The sequence below is a fragment of the Elephas maximus genome, chromosome 24 (assembly GCF_024166365.1).
Source record: "Elephas maximus indicus isolate mEleMax1 chromosome 24, mEleMax1 primary haplotype, whole genome shotgun sequence".
NCBI classification, from domain to species: Eukaryota; Metazoa; Chordata; class Mammalia; order Proboscidea; family Elephantidae; genus Elephas; species Elephas maximus.
In genome coordinates this window covers 16,116,568-16,138,257 of record NC_064842.1, presented here as the reverse complement: position 1 = coordinate 16,138,257, position 21,690 = coordinate 16,116,568, and positions in this window count along the sequence as shown.

Below are 21,690 nucleotides of genomic sequence, written 5' to 3'. Positions count from 1 at the left end.
GGCTGCCTGCTGCAAATGGAATTTCTCCCTTTCTCGTTGTTGGGAGGAGCCCTGGTGGCTCAGTGGTTAAGAACTATGGCTGCTAACCAAAAAGCTGGCAGTTGGAATCCACCAGCCACTCTTTGGAAACCCTGTGGGGTAGTTCTGCTCTTCCCTATAGGATCACTATGTGTCAGAACTGTCTGGACAGTAACGGGTCATTGTTGGGCAGTGATGAGTTTTGGCTGGCTCGGTGATCTGATTCCACCTCCAGAAACAGCCTATGTGACCTTGGCTCTTCTGTCACCCCTCAGTGCCTCGGTGCCCTCAGGTCTAAAATGACAGCCCCTCCGCCCTCCTCAGGAGTCCCTGAGTGGCGTAACCAGTTAAGCACTTGACTACTAACCGAAACGTTGACATTTCCAATCCACCCAGAGGTGTTTCAGAAGACAAGCCTGGCGATCTGCTTCCAAAAGATCACCAAACCAAACTCAGACCAAACCCACTGCCACTAAGTCAATTCTGACTCAGAGCAACCCTACAGATCAGAGTAGAACTACCCTCATAGGGTTTCCAAGGCTTTACAGAGTCTTTACAGAAGCAAACTGCCACATCTTTCCCCCACGGAATGGCTGGTGGGTTCGAACTTCCGACTTTTCGGTTAGCAGCCAAGAGCTTTAACCACTGCACCATTAGGGCTCTCCAAAAGGTCAAAGCCATTGAAAATCCTATGGAGCACGTTCCTACTCTGACACACATGGGGTTGCCATGGCTCAGAATTGGCTTGACAGCAGCTGGTTTGGTTGGGTTTTTTCCCACCTTGAGGATAAACAGGACGGGTCTTCTAAGTGCTTCCATCTTTTCTGAGCAACATCTGAAAAGAGCAATAAAAGAGTCTGCAGACCATCTTTAGCCAGACGTGTGCAAGCAGGTGTGGGCGCAAAGCTTTGCCCTCAGCCCCAGCAAGCCGAGGGGAGCTGATCCTGGTCTTTGTGTTGTTGGGCCTCGGGAAAAAGTGCGTGGGCACCAGAGCCTTGTTTGCAGGTGAACTGCCCAGCTGCTACTTAGTGGGCCTTTGTTCTCCTAAGGGAGTGCTGATTAAACTCAAAAGTGCCTCCTCTTCCCTCCCTCACTCAGCAAAATGGATGTGGTGTGTGGCTTCAATTGAGCGAGAAGAGTTATCAGAGCTGGGTGGGCATGGTGAAGGTAAACCCGCAGTAATCCTTGCTGTAATCACCAGCTTTGAGGGGAACCTCTTCAAATTACTTACATTTGCTATAGGATTATTCAGCATAACAAAGTTACCCAGTGCGAAATTATCTAAACTAATCCATTTCATAGGGAACTCTGGTGGCTTAGTGGTTAAGTGCTACAGCTTCTAACCAAGAGGTCAGCAGTTCAAATCTGCCAGGTGCGCCTTGGAAACTCTATTGGGCAGTTCTACTCTGTCCTATGGGGTCGCTATGAGTTGGAATTGACTCCACAGCAGTGGGTTTGGTTTTTCTTTTTTTAGTTTGGTACAAACGGTTAACACACTCACCTGCTAACAGAAAAATGGGAGGTTCTAGTCTACCCAGAGGTACCTCAGAAGAAAGCGTGGTGGTCCACTTCTGAAAAATCAGCCATTGAAAACCCTGTGGAGCACAGTTCTATTCTGGCACACATTGGGTCGCCATGAGTCAGAAACAACTTGATGGCAACTGGTTTTTGATTTGTTTTTGTTTTGGGTTTTTTTTTTTTTTTTTGGCAGGGAGGATATTTAAAAAGTACGCATACATACACATTTCTCTGGAGTGGAGGTAAAAGGTCATGCAGTACCTTAACCACTAGGTGGGTGTCTGGGATTGTTCTTTGGTCACCTTGTAAAATGGGTGATCTTTCTCCCCAGACACTGCCTAGGCCAATCTGTGGATTGGATCCAGTGTGAGAACTTTGGTCAGAGGTTATCCAGATCCTTCGAGTGTGAATTTAGCCAATTTAGCAGAGGAATGGCATGCATCTTGCCATGTGAAAGTTCCCTTTCTGTGATTGGTGTCTCTACAGGTATTGCTATTCATACCCTTGCTATGCAAAATGGCAAACTCAATTACATTGTTAAATTTGATAGCTGTAGGTGCCCGCTCTGTCACCCCACCCATGTGGTTATGGGTTTGGTGGATATGCAAATTAGGTCAGTAGTTGGAATCTACCAACATCTCCTTGGAAGCCCTATGGGGCAGTTTTACTCTGTCCTACAGGGTCGCTATGAGTCAAAATCGACTCGATGGCAGCAGGTTTGGTTTTTGCTTACAGGGTTGCTATGAGTCAAAATTGACTGTACAGCAACGGGCTTGGTTTTAATATGTTGATGCAGATGACAAAATAAGATGGCTTTCATTGGGATGCAGGCAGTCCTTACAGGTTGGTATTGAGTCATTAATCATATACTTGCTCACTCTACATAAATGTACTTTAGTCTCCATTAGAAGAGAAACAAAAATGTAAGAAAAGTTCCATTTCTCTTAGCTCTTTCTCAAACTCCCCCTTTCCAACCAGCCCCTCAGTGAGTGGGGAATGCAATCGAACTCTAATCAGTTTTTTACCCAGCATGTAAACATCTAGAGTGCAGGACCATGTCTGCCTAGCTTCCTACATCCCTAGCCTGGAATCCCCTGCAAGCAACTGCACAGGAATGCAGATTGGTTGGGGATAGTAATGGCAGAGGTGAACATGTCCTCCACCCAGAATCTCTGGTGGAGCTGGCCCAAAATGGGCCAATCAGTATACTTTATCCTCCTGCCATAGTGATTGGTTTCAGACGGAACGTGTGACCTAACTAGGGCCAACCATCAGCTTCCCTGGGATTGCTTTATGAACAGTGGAGTTGCCAAGCCACAAGGATGTGAGTCCAGGCTGCCAGCAGAGGAAGTGCCTGCATGCAAATAATACAAGCAGGAAGGAGCTAGGCCAGTTGGAAAGAGAGCTAGTTCCTGAAAACCTTATTTGAGCAACTGAATCTATATGTGCTAAAATGATGGCAGTGGTGGTTCAGTGGCAAAATTCTCACCTTCCATGAGGGAGGCCTGGGTTTGATTTCCAGCCAATGCACGTCATGTGCAGCCACCACCCATCTGTCAGTGGGAGCTTGTGTGTTGCTATGATGCCAAACAGGTTTCAGCGGAGCTTCCAGGCTAAGACAGACTAGGAAGAAAGGCCTGGTGACCTACTTCCAAAAATCTGCCAATGTGGACCATAGTTTGCAAAGAAAATGTTCTACATTCTACTCTGGTGAGTAGTGTCTGGGGTCTTAAAAGCTTACAAGTGGCCATCTAAGATACTCCACTGGTCTCACCCCATCTGGAGCAAGGGAGAATGAAAAAAACCAAAGATTCAAGGGGAAGATTAGTCCAAAGGACTAATGGACCACAGTTACCACAGCTTCCACCAGACTGAGTCCAGCACAACTAGATGGTGCCCGGCTACCACCATCGACTGCCCTGACAGCGATCACAATAGAGGGTCCCAGACAGAGCTGGAAAAAAATGCAGAACAAAATTCTAACTCACAAAAAAAGACCAGATTAGTGGCCTGACAGAGACTGGAGGAACCCCAAGAGTACAGCCCCCAGACACCCTTTTGACTCAGTGATGAAGTCACTCCTGAGGTGCACCCTTCAGCCAAAGATTGAACAGGCCCATAAAACAAAACAAGACTAAATGGGCACACCAGCAGAGGGGCAAAGACTAGAAGGCAGGATGGGACAGGAAAACTGGTAATGGGAAACCTAAGGTCAAGAAGGGGAGAGTGTTGACAGGTCGTGGAGTTGGCAACCAATGTCATAAAACAATGTGTATATTAATTGTTTAACGAGAAGCTAGTTTGCTCTGTAAGCCTTCATCTAAAGAACAGTTTTTTAAAAATCAGCCAACGAAAACCCTGTGAAGCACAATGGTCCAGTCCCGTTGTATGTGGGGTCTCCATGAGCTGGCGGGGGGAGGAGGGAAGAGGTGACTCAATGGTAACGAACAACAAAGTAAATGCAACCCTGTTACCTAAGCAAATCGAATTTCTATTTGCAAGACAGGTTTTTCTGTCAAGCTCGGAAGTTCTGAAAATGTGATGGCTATGTATCATGCTATTGTTTTTATAGATCCTCATAGTATTCACATAGGCAGTGATCAATAAATACTCATTGACTTGTAATAAATGGTAATTACTGTAGCAAAGGTTTTTTATGCCCACAGTTGCCCTCACAAGGCAGCTAAAGCTAATTCCAATGGAGGCCAGGCCACAGGGCAGAGTTCCATGGACATAGCCTACTATAGTTCCCACCCTACTCTTTTGAAAAGTGCACTTAGAAAATGTCCAAATGCTTCCTGAATGGTCTTATTACCCGTTGACTTATCAAATCCACCTTAGACAACCAGGTCATGTAGTCAGATTGAAAAGAAGAAATGGTTGTCAGGATGGGTCCACCCAGTTTATATAACTCCGTTAATGGTCACCTGGAACCTAACACCAATATTCACAATCACAATTGTGATAATATCACACATTTATGTTACCTCCTTGGTCTGGTTATTCAGTTCAGGAGATCCACACGTCCTCAATTCACCGGGGATGATCAAGCCTTGGCAAATCAATTTAGCCACAATTCCAAAGAAATTGCCCTAGGAACCAGAATAACTGTTTACTACTTTAGAATGAGAAATACTACATTTTTTTAATATTTAATTGACAAGAGGATCAGAGAACTTAGTTTAGCCAGAACATTGTCTTCTTGGTAGGAAAATCTACTGGAGGAATTGAATTAAGAAGGCTATTAGGTAAGGACAAAACAACACAACGGTCTCGGATAGTCATGTTGCTTATTTTCATCAAGCTGGAATAACCAGATGAATTAGGCTTCTCCAGTGGCCAGACGGTCATTTCCGCAGGTCAGAGCATGCTCTCCACCAGACAGAGCTGCCAACTTCTAAAGAAATTCTTGTATACTCACACGACAGGCTCCCTCCCCACTTCCTCCTCTGTGTATTCAAGTTCTTCTCATCATTCAAGGCCAGTTTCAACAAAAAAAACTCAGAATAGAGTAACCAAGAATGAGAAGGATCTGGACTCCCACCTCTGGTGGACATTTCTGATTGCCTACCCAACATTAGTTTCACCTTCCTCCCTCCTGACAGAACCTCTGTTTAGTTCACGTATCATACTTACCCACGCGCAACCCATGTGCTTCAGGGAAAGTTAAATTACCAAGCTCTAGAAGTAGGTATGGTCATATACATATGTTCTCAGCATATACACATTCCCCTTGACGTGATTGGTTCAGGAAAGGCTGAACTTGTGCTGCCATCTTGCACCAGCCTGAAGGTGCACCCAGCACCTGGAAAAGGGCTAGGCCAGAGGCTAACAGAGAAGCAGAGCCAGAGTCTCCAGACTACGTCCATCCTGACATCTGCCCTGCCCCGCTCAGGACTTGAGTCTGCAGGACAATGTTGTTGTTAGTTGCCATCAAGTTGACTCCAACTAATGGCGACCCCATGTGTGGCAGAGTAAAACTGCTCCACAGGGTTTTCAAGGCTGTGAATTTTCACCAAGCATGTCTTCTGAGGTGCCTCTGGGTGGGTTCGAACCACCAACCTTTCAGTTAATAACCCACCCATTACCATCAAGCTGATTCCGACTCATAGCAGCCCTATATGACATAGCAGAGCAGCGAACTGCCTCCATAGGGTTTCCAAGGCTATAAATCTTTATGGAAGCTGACTGCCGCATCTTTCTCCGGTGGAGCGTCTGGTGGGCTTGAACCATCCACCTTTATGTTAGCAGCCAAGTGCTTAACCACTGTGCCACTAGAGCTCCTAATAGTCACACTTAATTGCTTTCACCACCAAGGGACTCCTATGCAGGACAATAGCTGGCCTTATTGTTTAAGTGAGTTAAACTGTGTTTTCATTACTTGCAGCCACAGGCAACCTGGTAGACATACTCCCTCATTTAAGGAATATCTGAAGAGACAGGCATGTTTGTTTGATATCCTAGGGCAGAATCTAACAGGCTCATCGCCTTTAACAGTTATTTCATTAGACTCCAAACAATGTGGCTGAAACAAGGGCCCTCACAACCAAACCTCTAATTAGCTAACTCATAAACTTTATTTCCTTCCATCCATAAAACCACTCCAAATTTGAGAAACAGGGAAAGGGAGGAAGAGGTGAAATAATAAAACTAGTGCTGGTGAGAGTTTGGGGATTTTGCATAAGACAGCTTCATCACTGGGGTCAGACTGTCAGTGCAGCAAACAAGCAGCTCAACAAAAGATTCAGAAAAGCCTTAGAGTGGGGTGCATGTCTCAGGCTTGGCTGGGCCCCCCTGTTCTTCATGGATGGGGGAGGGGAAGGAAAAGGGCTGTGAGGCACTCTTGGGCCAAATCCAATCAATGGCATCAGGATGTTTCCCCAGAATTCAGTTTCCAGTAAACCAAGTGAGGATCCAGGTTTGGGGTTTTTTGTTGTTTTTATTTGGGGCAGGGGGAGAAGCTAGTCTTCTCTTCCCCTTTTTCTTTTAAAAAATTAATGATTTATATAAAACATTGATGAAAGAGATTAAAGAAGACTTAACTAAATGGAAAGATGTTCCATGCTCGTGGGTTGGGGGACTTAATATTGTTAAGATGTCAATACTACCCAAAGCGATCTATAGACTCAACACAACCCCAATCAAAATGCCAACAGCCTTCTTTATAGAAATGGAAAAACCAATCCTCAACTTTATATTGAATGATAGGAGGCCCTGAATAGCTAAAACATTGTTGAAAGAGAAGAACAAAGTAGGAGGACTCATGCCTCCTAATTTAAAATATACTGTACAGTTACAGCAATCAAAACAGCCTAGTAGTAGTATAGCAACAGACACACAGGCCAATGAAATAGAATCGAGAGTCCACCCATAAACCCACAAATCTATGGTCAACTGATTTTTGACAAGGGTGCTAAGTTCGTTAGGTGGGCAAAGAAGAGTCTCTTCAATACATGGTGCTGGGAAAATTGGACTTCCACATGCAGAAAAACGAAACAGGATCCATGCCTCACACCATACATGAAAACAAATTCAAAATTCATTAAGGACCTAAATGTGCAAACTAAAATCATAAAATTCTTAAAAGAAAAAGCAGGGGCAACTCAGGCCTAGCTGTCAACAAATGGATTATCTAATATAATAACAAAAGCACAAACAGAAAAAGACAAAATAAGTAAATGGGACCATATAAAAATTTAAAACCTTTGTTCATCAAAAGGCTTTACCAAAACAGTGAAAAGACAAGCTAATGACTAGGAGGATATCTTTGAAAATCATATATCTCACTAGAATCTAATAACCAAAATATATATAAAACTTTGACAGCTTAATAACAAAAAGACAAACAACTCAATCTTAAAATGGGCAAAGGAACTGAATAGACATTTTACCCAAGAGGACATTCAAATGGCCACCAAATACATGAAAAAATACTCAGCATCATTAGCCACCAGAGAGATGCAAATCAGAACAACAATGAGATACCATTTCACTCCCACAAGGATGGCTGGAAAAAAAAAAAAAAACAGAAAATAACAAATGTTGGCGAGGATGTGGAGAAATTGGAACACTTTATCTATTGCTGGTGGGAATGCAAAATGGTACAGCCCTTGTGGAAAACAACGTAGTGGTTCCTCAAAAAACTAAAAATACAACTCCCGTATGACCCAGCAATCCCTCTCCTAGGTACATACCCAAAAGACCTGAAAGCAGAGCCTCAAAAAGAGACTTGTATATCAATGTTCATTGCAACACTATTCACAATAGCCAAAAGGTGGCAACAACCTAAATGCCCATCAATAGACGAATGGATAAACAAAATGTGGTACATACATACATATAATGGAATACTACTCAGCTAGTTGGAGAAATGAAGTCTTGATGCGTGCTACAGTACGAATGGAGCTTGAAGACATGCTGAGCAAAATAAGCTAATCACAAAAGGACGAATATTGTAATGACCTCACTTATATAAAAAGACAAGAAAAGGCAAATGTATAGAGACCAAAGTTTATTAGTGGTTACCAGGGATGGAAGGGTAAGGCAAAAGGGGGGTTAATGATTATGGAAAAATTGCATTGATTAAGGGTAGGCTGTCAATGAGTTGTACACCTGTAAAAAGTGGAGTTGGCAAAAGTTGTGTGAATACTGTAAATAACTTGGTTTAATATTTTTTGTCTGGCCCTAGGTTACAGCCTGCCCTGTGATTGTTATACACCTTGCAGGGATTGGTAGGTGCACCCACGCAAATAAAGTGACTATGGACCATGCAAATGAGGTGACTATTGCCTACTATGTGGCCTACAAAGAGGAAATTGGTCAGTTTGTGGCCCCACTAGGAGGGGCCGTGCCTTGATATTGACAAGGAGTTGTTATATATGCAGCTAGCTCCACAGAGGGTTTTTGAGACAAAAATAATCAGGAAGAGAAGCAGCACGAAGAAGCAGAAGGAATAAAGAAGAGAGAAGAAGCAGAGAGAGAGCGAGGAGGCAAGGAACCTCCTAAAAGAGCTGTAACAAGGGTCAAGGGCTGTAACGCTGAAGACATTAAGAGGCATAGAAGGGGCCCAGGGACGGAGTCGGTGGTGGCAGAGAGCAGAGTCAAGAGGAGTTTGTCCTGAGGGGGCTGAGAGGAGGCCTGCACAGCCAAGAGGAGCCGAGAGAGCTGTCCTGCACTAAAGAAGGGACACTTTGCCTACATGCTTCCTGATCCTGAGTTATAGCCTACTGACACTGATCCCAAATTGTAGCCTATTACTTCCTTAATAAACCACTTAACCGTAAGTATTGGTCTGAGTTCTGTGCCAAGGGTGGATTATCCAATAGGCAAGGTAATCACAGTGCTTACCTTGCTTACCAGATCATTTATAGTGAACAATTTTACTATAGATTAGTGAGTAAACACAAATAAGCCTGGGCTTTCCTTGCTTACTGGGTCATCTGTTGCTGTCAGGGATTGTAAAATTGAAAAGAGGCTTTGATTCGGTAGGAAGGTGCTATGGTTGGGAGAGAGACAAATGCCAACCATACCTAAAAGCAGAATCTTTGATGTGGTAAAAAAAAATGTGAAATTGTTCACTACAGGTGATCTGGTAAGAACGGTGCTTGCCTTGCCTATTGGATAATCCACCCCTGTTGTGGCTACAGCCACAGATTATTGAACCCAGCAGAGTAGAAGGCGCCATGGGAGGGAAGGCTAGTATCAGAATTGGTTAAAAGGGTGGAGAGTGGAGGTATGTCTGACCTCCAACTCATAGAAATCAGCCTTGGGATGATCTTGATTCTCATTATTCCCCCTGAAGTTAGACAGGTTCTGACACTATTACTCCCACCATTCCACAAAGAGAAGGGAAGGGGAAAAGGGAGGGGGAAGGGAAGGAAAAGAAAGGGGGAAAGGAAGGAAATTACTTGCACTGGGCCCAGTTCATCCACCTCCCCACAGTCACTGCCCCTTTCCCCAGGCCTGGGCCACTTGCTCAATGGAGAACAATGGCCGCAGGCCCCTCGTTATCCAACACTGCCATGATTTTGTCTCCAGGATAAGGGCCAGGCTCTGGCACAGCCTCCACAGTGACCACACCACAGCAGGGAACACAGCACTCTGTCGAACAGGGCCAGCTCCATCATCCCAAGGGTCTCTGGCTCCTTCCACCCCTTCCAGATTTAGATGAAGCCCTGGCCTGTGATAAACAGCTCAGCAGCTGCCCAGTGAGACTACCACAACCAGAGTGAAGAGCAATTAACACCACTTGGGGAGAGTTTGGACCAATGAGAGGGAAGAGACTGAAGGAGCCAATAGGAAATGTCTCTCTCTTCCTCTTCCTAAGGGACTTCCCTGCAGCACAGTAGCAAAAGACCTGTTTGGAGACAGCCTACGTTTCTTGTGAAGCTGTGGCCAACTTGATGGAGTGCTGCCTTATATTTGCCTCCCTGCTTTCCCTTTCTTGTTGTACCCTTTATCTTCTCTCTTGCTGCCCTGGGATGCCTCTCCCTATAAAGCGTTTTATCACTGTACCTCATGTTCTGCTCTCTAGGTAAACAGGACTAAACACCAGAAAAGACGTGATAGAAGAAATCACGGTAGACTCCCTTTGCAACCTTGGAGAGAGGAAGTCCTGCTGACTCAAAATCCAAGAGCCATAGAGAAAAAATAAAATAAATTCAAATACTTAAAAATCAAAATATGCATGGAAAAAACACCATGTCTTGTCCTGTCTTGTGCCGCTGAGTTGATTCCCACTCACAGAGAACCCATGTGTTACAGAATAGAACTGCTCCATAGGATTTTCTTGGCTGTAGTCCTCATGGGGAGCCCTGGTGGTATAGTGGGTAAGAGTTCAGCTGCTAAGCAAAAGTTGTCAGTTCAAATCCACCAGCTGCTCCCTGGAACTGTATGGGGCAGTTCTACTCTGTTCTACAGGGTCACCATGAGTCAGAATCGACTTGACGACAACAAGTGCTTAATCTTTATGGAAGCAGATCACCCGGCTTTTCTTCCAAGGTGCCACTGGGTATATTGGAACCAGTGGCATCACTAAGGGGGTGTTGGGGGTGCGGACTGCACCAGGTGACACTGTCAGAGGGGGTGACACCAAAATGACTGTCTATAAAATTTTCTGTGCAGTGTTTCAGCATAAATTTATTATTTTTTGTAAAAATATCCTTGTAGTTAGTTCTAACAACAAAAATATTTTTCGTAAACCCAGTTTACATGTGTCAACATACCTACAAGGCTGAAACTCTAGGCTAATTTACTTTCTGAACCTTCTAATGCACACAGGAAACTTTAGTGGTATAGTGGTTAAGAGCTATGTCTGCTAACCAATAGGTTGGCTGTTTGAATCCACCAGCCACTGCTTGGAAACTCCACGGGGCAGTTCTACTCTGTCCTATAGGGTCGCCATGAGTCGGAATTGACTCGATGTCGACAGGTTTGGTTTTTTTTAATGCACTCATGTCAGAGCTGTCATTATTACCCAATTACAATGATGCTTTGAATCACGTAGTTTCGTCTGATTGTGGTACAAGCACGTGCTGTTGTTTCTATTGTCAGGAAGAACACACTCGGCATTTCTCAAGCTGAAAGAACTGAAGAAAAAATTCAAGACTTGAGTTCCAATATCGAAGGATTCTATGGGCAAAATATTGAATGACGCAGAAAGCATCAAAAGAAGATGGAAAGAATATACAGAGTCACTTTATCAAAAGAATTGGTCGACATTCAACCATTTCAGGACATAGCAATGACCAAGAACCAATGTTATTGAAGGAGAAAACTCAAGCTATACTGACAGCATTGGTGAAAAATAAGGATCCAGAAACTGATGAAATACCAATTGTTATGGATTTAATTCTTTCCCCCCAAAATGTGTATCAACTTGGCTAGGCCATGATTCCCAGTATTCTGTGGTTGTCCAACATTTTGTCATCTGATGTGATTTTCCTATGCGTTGTAAATCCTAACCTCTATGATGTTAATGAGGCAGGATTAGAGGCAGTGATGTTAATGAGTCAGGACTCAGTCTACAGGATTAGATTGTATCTGGAGTCAATCTCTTCTGAGATATAAAAGAGAGAATAGAGCAGAGAGAGGGACCTCATGCCACCAAGAAGGAAGCTCCATGAGCAGAGCACGTCCTTTGGACCTGGGGCCCCTGTGCTGAGAAGCTCCTAGACCAGGAGAAGATTGATGACGAGGACCTTCCCCCAGAACCAACAGAGAGAGAAATTCCAACCTTGAGCCCCCTAGACTGTGAGAGAATGAATTTGTTAAAGCCCTCCACTTTCGGTATTTCTGTTATAGCAGCACTAGATAACTAAGACACTGTCATGGATTAAATTATGTCCCACAAAAAATGTGTATATCAATTTGGCTGGGCCATGATTCCTGGCATTGTGTGATTTTCGTGTATGTTGTAAATCCTGCCTGTATGATGTTGATGAGGGAGGATAGGCGGCAGTTGTGTTAGTGAGGCAGGACCCAATCTACAAGATTGGATTGTGTTTTGAGGCAATCTCTTGAGATATAAAAGAGAGAAGAGAGCAGAGAGACAGGAGGACCTCATACCATGAAGAAAGCAGTGCTAGCAGCAGAGTGTGTCCTTTGCATCCGGGGTCCCTATGCAGAGAAGCTTCTAGTCTAGGGGAAGATTGATGAGAAGACTGGCAGAGAGAGAAAGCCTTCCCCTGGAGCTGACACCCTCAATTCGGACTTTAGCCTGCTTTACTATGAGGAAATAAACTTCTTTTTATTAAAGCCATCCACTTGTGGTATTTCTTTTATAGCAGCACTAGATGACTAAGATACCAACTGAGATGTTTCAACAAATGGATGCAGCGCTGGAAGTGCTCACCCGTCTATGTCAAGAAATTTGGAAGACAGCTACCTGGCCACCTGACTGGAAGAGATCCATATCTGTGCCCATTCCAAACAAAAGTGACCCAACAGAATGCAGAAATTATCAAACAATATCATTAATATCATACACAAGTAAAATTTTGCTGAAGATAATTCAAAAACTGCTGCAGCAGTACATCGACAAAGAACTGCAGGAAATTCAAGCTGGATTCAGAAGAGGACGTGGAATGAGGGACATCATTGCTGATGTCAGATAGATCTTGGCTAAAAGCAGAGAATATTAGAAAGATGTTTACCTGTATTTTATTGACCATGCAAAGGCTTTCAACTGTGTGGATCATAACAAGTTATAGATAACATTTCAAAGGATGGGAATTCCAGAACACTTAACTGTGCTCATGAGGAACCTGTACATAGATCAAGAGGCAGTTGTTCAAATACAACAAGGGAATACTGGGTGGTTTAAAAGCAGGGAAGGTGTGCGTCAGGGTTGTATCTTTTCACAATACGTATTACGTCTGTTTGTTAAACAAGTAATCTGAGGAGGTGGACTATATGAAGAAGAACAAAGCATCAGGATTGGAGGAAAACTCATTAACAAGCTTTGACATGCAGATGACACAACCTTGCTTGCTGAAAGTGAAGAGGACTTGAAGCACTTACTGATGAAGATCAAAGACTACAGCCAGTATGGATTAGTATGGATTACTCCTCAACATAAAGAAAACAAAAATCCTCACAGCTGGATCAATAAGCAACATCATGATAAATGGAGAAAAGATTCAAGGCAAGGATTTCATTTTACTTGGATCCACAATCAACACCTATGGAAGCAGCAGTCAAGAGATTAAATGACGTATTGCATTAGGCAAATGTGCTGCAAAAGACCTCTTTAAAGTGTTAAAAAGCAAAGATACCACTTTGAGGACAAAACTGTGCCTGACCCAAGCCATGGGATTTTCAATCGCCTCATATGCATGCGAAAGATGGACAGTGAATAAGGAAGACCAAAGAAGAATTGATGCCGTTGGATCACGGTATGGCGAAAAATATTGACTATACCATGGACTGCCAGAAGAACGAACAAGTCTGTCCTGGAAGAAGTACAGCCAGAGTGCGCCTTGGAAGCGAGGCTGGAGAGACTTCATCTGGTGTACTTTAGACAGGACTCTTCGAATCACATGATTTCATCTGCACACGCTACAAGCACGCACTGTTGTTTTCATTGCTGCTGCTGTTTTTATAGTCCCTGATTTTGTCAAATTTTCTGGTCTTTGAGCTACAATATTGTGGTAATTAGTATTTATGATCCAATATTAATAACTTTTTTGAGAACAAAGTAGTAATTAAAGGAAAAGAAGGAGTGATATATGGGAATTACGAGTTACTGCACTGGGTGACACCAACTCTTTGATGCCACTAACACTCGTCAAAACTCTTTGAACTATACAATTAAAGTGAGTCAATTTTATTGTATGAAAATTATCAGATTGGTAAAATTCCAAAAATTTGATAACACATTCTGTTAATTATGTGTGGGGAAAGGCACTAGGTATTTCTGGGAACAAGTATAAATTGGTACAATATGTATGGAGGGCAATTTGCCAAGTCAATCAAAATTACTATTGCATATACCTTTGACCTAGCAATTACGCTTTCGGAAATTTCTGCCACAGGAATACACAAACTAATGTATGTATAAGGTTTTTCACTGTAACATCATTTGGAATAGCAAAAGTCTGGAAACAACCTAAAAGCTAATCAATGGGAGACTGTGTGTGTGTGTGTCTGGGTGTGTGTTTCTTTCTTTTAATCATGGTATTGTCATGTTCTATCACAAAGGGCAGCAATATAAAAAATGAGGACCTTCTGGCGTGAACAGTTAATGAGCTTGGCTGCTAACCAAAAGGTTGGAGGCTGGAGTCCACCCAGAGACGTCTCAGACACACGGGGGTCACCATGTGTGGGAATCAACTTCACAGCTGGTGTTTTCTTGGTACTGATGAGATCTCCATGATATATCGTTAGGCGTAAAAGTAAGGCGCAGAGCTGTATTATGGTTATGTATCATTGTATACGGAAACCCTGGTGGCGTGGTGGTTAAGTGCTATAGCTGCTAACCAAAGGGTCAGCAGTTCGAATCCGCCAGGCGCTCCTTGGAAACTCTATGGGAAAGTCCTACCCTGTCCTGTAGGGTCGCTGTGAGTCGGAATCGACTCGACGGCACTGGGTTTTTATTTTGGTATTGCTGTATACAAAAGAGAAAAAAATAAAAATATACATTTTCACTTGCTTGTATTGCATAAAGAACCTCTAGAGTATACACCCGTTAAACATGACGAATCCAGTTGATTCCAACTCCGGATGACCTCGTATGTTACAGAGTGGAAGCGCTCCACAGGGTTTTCTCGGCTGTAATCTTCATGGAAGTAGATCGCCAGGTCTTTCTTCCATGCTTCCACTAGGTGTGTCTGACCCATCAACCTTTAGGTTTGTAGTCAAGTCAAGCACAAACTGTTTGCACCGACCAGACCCTTTAGCACTATACACAGGTTAGTATAATTGTCATGGATTGAATTGTGCCCCCACCTCCCCCGAACCCAAAATGTGTATCAACTTGGTTAGGCCATGATTCCCAGTATTATGTGGTTGTCCTCCATTTTGTGATTGTAATTTTACGTTAAAGAGGATTAGGGTGGGTTTGTAACACCCTTACTAAGGTCACATCCCTGATCCGATGTAAGGGAAGTTTCCCTTGGGTGTGGCCGGCACCACCTTTTTTTTTTTTTTTTTTTTTTTTTTACAAGAGATAAAAGGAAAGGGAAGTAAGCAGAGGGTGGGGGACCTCTTACCACCAAGAAAGAAGCACCGGGAGCAGAGCGCGTCCTTTGAACCTGGGGTTCCTGCGAGGAGAGTTTCCAGTCCAAGGGAAGATTGATGACAAAGACCTTCCTCCAGAGTTGACAAAAAGAAAAAGCCTTCCCCTGGAGCCGACTCCCTGAATTTGGATTTCTAGCCTACTAGAGTGTGAGAAAATAAATTTCTCTTTGTCCAAGCCATCTCCTTGTGGTATTTCTGTTATAGCAGCACTAGATGACTAAGATAATAATATAAGATAAACAAAAAGATATTATATGGAAAAAGAGGGGGGCTGTAGGTAAGCTGCGTGGACAAGGATATAAGGAAAACCATTTGCTGGTTACCTTTTCATATCAGTATTTTTAGTTTTGAACCGTGGTACATATTACCTATTCCAAAAATTCATCACAACATTTTTTAAAATTTAGTAGTGCCAAAATTGAAAAAAATTAAAAAAAAAAAAAAAAAAGGGAAGAGGAGAGAGTCTCCTAACCTCATTGCACCTAGCAATGGCAAGTGTTCACCTTAGGTGGCCATCCACCTACAGAAGGGTTCAGCTCAGGATTCTCCTGGACGAGGGTCCGATCTGCAATAACTTCCCCCAGGGAGGGGCCGAGCTGGGAGAGAGTCTGCATGGTGGGGGCTATCCCACCCCAGCTCTCCAAGGCATTGCATAAATAACCAGTGTCTGGGTGCGATAGAATCACTTTGGCAAGGAGAGCCACACTTCGCTAACTTGCTCTGCCCCATCTGTTATGCTCAGATGCCAGCCACCTGCAGAAACCCGAGTTATTTCTGCAGCTCCCCAGGGGTGTCTCAGGTGTGCTAACAAGTCCTGCTGGCTATCCTGTGCCACCTGCCACTCTCCCGCCCTCTCTTGCTCTTCAGGTGCGGGCCCCTTCAGTGATAGCTTTTGTTGAAACCTTGGCTGGCTACCAAGCATTGTGGAGGTGCATGGCAGCTCCTGATGATGGCCAAGCACCATCATTGCCCCCACTAGCTCTGCTGCTACTGCCAGTGCTGCCACCACTGCTGTGGCTGAAATGCTGGACTCCTCAGGCTACCTGGGCTGGGCAATGCAGGAAAAATAGTTCCTTTCTGCAATATTTTCCAGAGAGGTCTTAGCAGGGCTGCCTGTGCACTGATAGGGTGGGGGCATCATAGTTGACGCTTCAACATCCATTGCACCCCAACTGAATAGTCTAGCCCAGTCCCAGGAGCTCCATCTCCCTTACTAGTCATTGACTCGGCAATGGACATGTGCCTCAGTGCTGGCCAATGAGGTTCAATGGAAACTCCCAGAGGACTTCTCAGAAAAGTTTCTTCCCTCTTAAGCCAGTGCCACCAAAAGAGATTCTTTGTGTTCCTCCTTGGTCATTGTGGTGACTGGATGTCACATCTGGAGTTGCCAATACTGAGGATGTAGAAATGTAGAGAGATGGAAAGAACCGGGGTCCTTGGGGAGCCCAATTACCTCTGGACTTGTCTGTTACACGAAATCAATAATGAATAAAATTCAGAGGTGTGACTAAGGCCTTGCAGCTAGAGCACATGCCCTGGGCACCACTTGAGGAGGGGTGCTAACGAGCAGTTTCTATTGGCCATTGTAGCCTCCATTGGCCAGCTGTGAGAGATCATTCAGCAATTTAACACTAATGGCCATAGATGCTATTTTCCATAGATAGGCCCCTGTGAATATTGTTTAGGTCATTTTGAGCTGAGGCTTCTGTTACCAGTAGTCAGAAGGATGTTAATTGACTCAGCTGAATTATAGAATTGTGGTGAGTCCAGCTCTTCAGAGCTCTCTCTCGCCTGGACCAAGACATGAGTCCACCGAGGGCAGAGCTAGTGAAAATCCAAGTGACCAGTCTCACGGTGTACTCAGAATCCCTCTCCCCCTTGGATGATCAGGGCTTTTATTAGAGACTATTCCCAGGTGCAACTCCAACTCATAGGCAAATGGGCACTTGGGCCTTAACTGTACCTTAACTGTACTGGGCCTTAACTGTACCCACACACATGACTTGATACCTGTAAGATGGTGACTGGGCAAAGGCCTGCGTTCAAATCTTACTTCTGTCATTTACTGGCTCTCTTTCCTGCCACTACAAATAGGCTTGGCTCTACCTATGGAGGAGTCCCTGGGTGGTGCAAATGGTTAACGAGCTTGGCTGCTAATTGAAAATTTGGAAGTTCAAGTCTACCCAGAGGCACCTTGGAAGAAAGACCTGGAGATTTGCTTCTGAAAATCAGCCGCTAAAAACCCTATGGAGCACAGTTCTACTCTGACACACATGGGGCCGCCACGAGTCAGAGTCAGCTTGGGCAGCTGGTTCTATCTATGGAGCGGGGCTTGAGGCTTGGCCAGGCTCCCCCCACCCCTACCCCTAAGGGCCAGCCATTCCCAGCTCTCCCTTGCTTCACCTATTCATGAACAAATGATACAGCCCCTCCCAGGGGGCCCTCACAGACTCCTCCCTGCTAAAACCCCAGAAGACAAAAACCCACAGCTCTGTCCTCAGCTCCTGCTCACCCCGGCAGGAAGGCCCAGAGCCTTGAGCTCAGCTCCAGGGATTAAAGTCTCCCACTGGCAGCACTACAGCCAAGAGAAAGATCTTGGGCAGAATTAACCACCTTCCACCCTCTGAACCCAAAGAAACACCCACCCAGGGTCAGAGGGAGGCCAACAGCCCCAAAAGTGGTGGCTATCCCTCTGTGAGGGTAACCTAATTTGACTTCCATCCTTGTTCAGTGCTGTCTCCAGCAGGGACTGTGGCGTCATTAATATGGCGGAGTCTGGAGCCTGCAGCTGCCTGCTGGGCCTCCAGCTAATTGGAAATTGATTAGGTCTCTGTGTGAGGGAGAAAACAGCCTCTGCCAGACAGCCTTCAGCCCCACTTCTCCAATCGGGCTGTGGCCTCTGGCCCTGCAACCCCTGTAATAACGCACCATGGGCATGACTTGAACCATCCTTCTAGTGGACACAACATTGTAAACCTACCTCAGAGAGACCCATGGCCAAAATGGGGAGCATCCCCAGCTACGCTTTCCAGGCCCCCCCATCCCCAGTGCAATTCCAGGATGTGCGGGGGCAGCGGTAGAGTCTTAACCAATGGATGTGGACAGCCTACTTCCTCATTTATAGTCGGACTTTTTTTTTCACTTTCACTTATTCCAAAGGAGGAAAAAAATCTCTTAAATATGTTCCAATCAGAGCAGTGACTCACGTTAACAGCCAATCTGAACTTCAGCATGTGCCGTGAAAATTTAAGAGTGCCAAGCAACAGTTACCTAACCAAGCAGTTATTCTATTAGTGGCTTCACAGAAATGCACCCTGCCCCCAAGATGTAATTCCTATCCATGTTGGGATTATCACTGCCAGAACCAGACTGACAACCCCAAAAGAGGCTGCTCGTGGAGTGTTAGGAGTCTGGCTGGTACAAATGATTAACACGTTCAGCTCCTAGCTAAAGGTTGGAGATTCAAGTCCACCCAGAGGCATCTTGGAAAAAAGGCCTGGCAATCTACTTCTGAAAAATCAGCCATTGAAAACCCTGTGAGGTACAGTTCTACTCTGATGCACATAGGGTCACCATGAGCTGGAATCACCTCGATGGCACCTGGTTTTGGGGATGTTAAGATGATGCTCCTGACTTGCCTGAAGCCCTGTATTTGTGTGCCTGTCTGGTAAGTGGGAAACTTTTGCCCGAGCCCCCACTTCCCCCTCCCACTCCCACGGTCAAAGGATAGAGCCAAGCACTGCCCCAGGGTACCAATCCCAAGGCCTGTTCACTGCCACCATGCCTACCCAGCCTGTCACCACATGGCCTGGGAGACTTCACAGACCTGCCAGCAAGGAGGAACAAGGCTGCGGTCAGTAGCTGACTTCCCCACTGGCAGCTCCTGGAAAAAGGCCCCAGATACTTGCTGACAGGGAAAGAGAGACATGCTTTAATAACGTGTCCAGAGAAGAGCAAACATGCCACCTCGCTGCTCTCCCTTTGCCCCACAGAGACCCCCACACCTGTCACTAGATGGTGATTCCACAAGGGTCAAGACCTCAGAATTGAGCCCCGAACATGGTGTGCTTGGGCGGCGGGCTGAGGAGCCAAGCCTTCCCGACCATTTCACGGTCCTCTGCCCAAGCCAGGGCTGCTGTTGGGGTGATACTCAGCAGTGGGTAAAAAGGAGTGCAAAGGTGGACTCAATGCTTAGAGCTTCGGACATTGAGCTCCTTCGAAGGGTGATGGAAACATCTGAAAATGGATAACGGTGATGTTTGCACAGCATAACGAACCCAATTTCCAGTTGCCGTTGAGTCGATTCCAATTCATGGCAACCACACGTGTCAGAGTAGAACTGTGCTCCATGGGGTGTTCAATGGCAGCTTTTCCAGAGGTAGATTGCCAGGCCTTTCTTCTGAGGCACCTCTGAGTGACTCGAACCTCCAACCTTTCAGCTAGCAGCTGAGCACATTAACCAATCCTACCACCCACGAACTCCAGTTGATGTCACTGAATTGCACACATGGAGAATGTTAAAATGGCAGATGTTTTGCTACATATATATTTACCACTTTAAAATAAGGTGATTTGCGAGCCCCCAGGACCCCCACCCCCACCTGTAGCAGCCCCAATTGTCTGTGTTTTAGGGACAGGAAGTCAGGATCCTTGTTTCTCAGGAAAGAAACATCTGGCTCAGGACCGGAAGGGCTATAGAGCATAGACGCCTGCCCTGTTGGAGGCTGTCTTAGTTATCTGGACCTGCTATAACAGAAATACCACACGTGGATGGCTTTAACAAAGAGAAATTTATTCATTCACGCTTTAGGGGGTTAGAAGTCCAAATTCAAGGTATCAGCTCCAGAGGAAGGCTTTCTCTCTCTGTCAGCTGTAGGGGAGTTTTCAGTGCAGAGACCGTGGGTCCAAAGGACACGTACTCCTGGCTCTTCTTGCTTGGTGGTAGTGAGGTCCCCATGTCTCTTTGCTCGTTTCTCTCTTTTATATCTCAAAAGAGACTGGCTTAAGACACAATCCAATCTTGTAGATTGAGTCCACCTCATTAACATAACTGTCTCTAATCCTGCCTCATTAACATCATAGAGGTAGGATTTACAAGACATAGGAAAATCACGTCAGATGACAAAATGGTGGACAATCACACAATATTGAGAATCACGGGCTAGCCAAATTGATACACATTTTTAGGGTGAAAAAATTCAGTCCATAACAGAGGCATGCCTGGCAGGGCACTTTTATCTGGGTAACAGTACCCTGTCCACCCTGAAAGAGGACACATGCCCAGTCAGCCTGACCCCCAAGTAGTAAGCACTCTGGGGGCTCCCTACCTGGCTCCCTCCTGCCGCCAGGTGTCTTCTGCCTCAGGCTTCCAAAGATGGGACTTCATGGGGGCCCTCTTGGCTCACTGTGGCAATTGCCCCCTCATCTCACTTCCTCATTCCTCCTCTGCTGTGTAGCTCCCTCCCACAAATCTCCCCTCTGAAACCAGCCGTAGCAAGCCTCCTCTCCCTGCCCTGTGCTCACTCTCTCCTGTCTTTCTGCAGAGGGACTGAGAGCCTCTCTGCCTGGGTCTTGCCTGAATGATGGAATGCTCTAATTTATTTGCCAGCAGCTGTCTTTACAGCTCTGCCCTCAGTTATTCACACCACAGCAATTGGCTGGGGTGTGTGTAATTTAATGCTGAGAGGGCTCTGGGATGTACCGTCCCCGAGGAGGTGAGGGTGCCACTGCTTGTGGTGAGACCGCCAGGAAGAGGCTGACAGCAGCTCAAAGCAGGGCGGGCTGGTGGAGTGGCCCTGCAGGGGAGAACCCTGCCCTGCTAGGAGCCAGCCTGGTGTTTCTCCAAGCTGGCTTCACACCAGAATCACCTGAGGAGCTTTAAAAGTATAATGATGCTGGCCCCACCCCAGACTAATTAAATAATAATCTCTGAGGGTAGAGGCTAGGATCAGTATTTTTAAAAAGCTTCCCTGGTGATTCTGAAGTTCACCCAACAGTCTCAGCTGAGGGTGCTGGGGAGGGAGAGAAAGGATGAGAACACTGCCGGCAAAGAAATGTTAGTGCGTCCCACCCCAGCTTGCGGAGCATGCAAATACCCAGTGCCAGAGAACAGGGGGCCATGGTACACCCTGGCAAGCATGCCTGGCTCTCAGCAAGAAAGACTCCCTGCATCTAATACAACGCAACATGGATGCACCTTGAAAACGTTATGTTGAATGACGCAAGTCAGGCACAAAAAGACAGATATTGTATGCTCCCACTACTTACAGGAGCCCTGGTGGCCCAGTGGTTAAAGTGATCGGCTGCTAACTGAAAGGTCAGCAGTTCAAAACCACGAGCAGCTTAGAATAGATGTATGGAGACCAAAGTTCACTAGTGGTTACCAGGGGTGGTTAGGAGACCTGGTGGCACAACAGT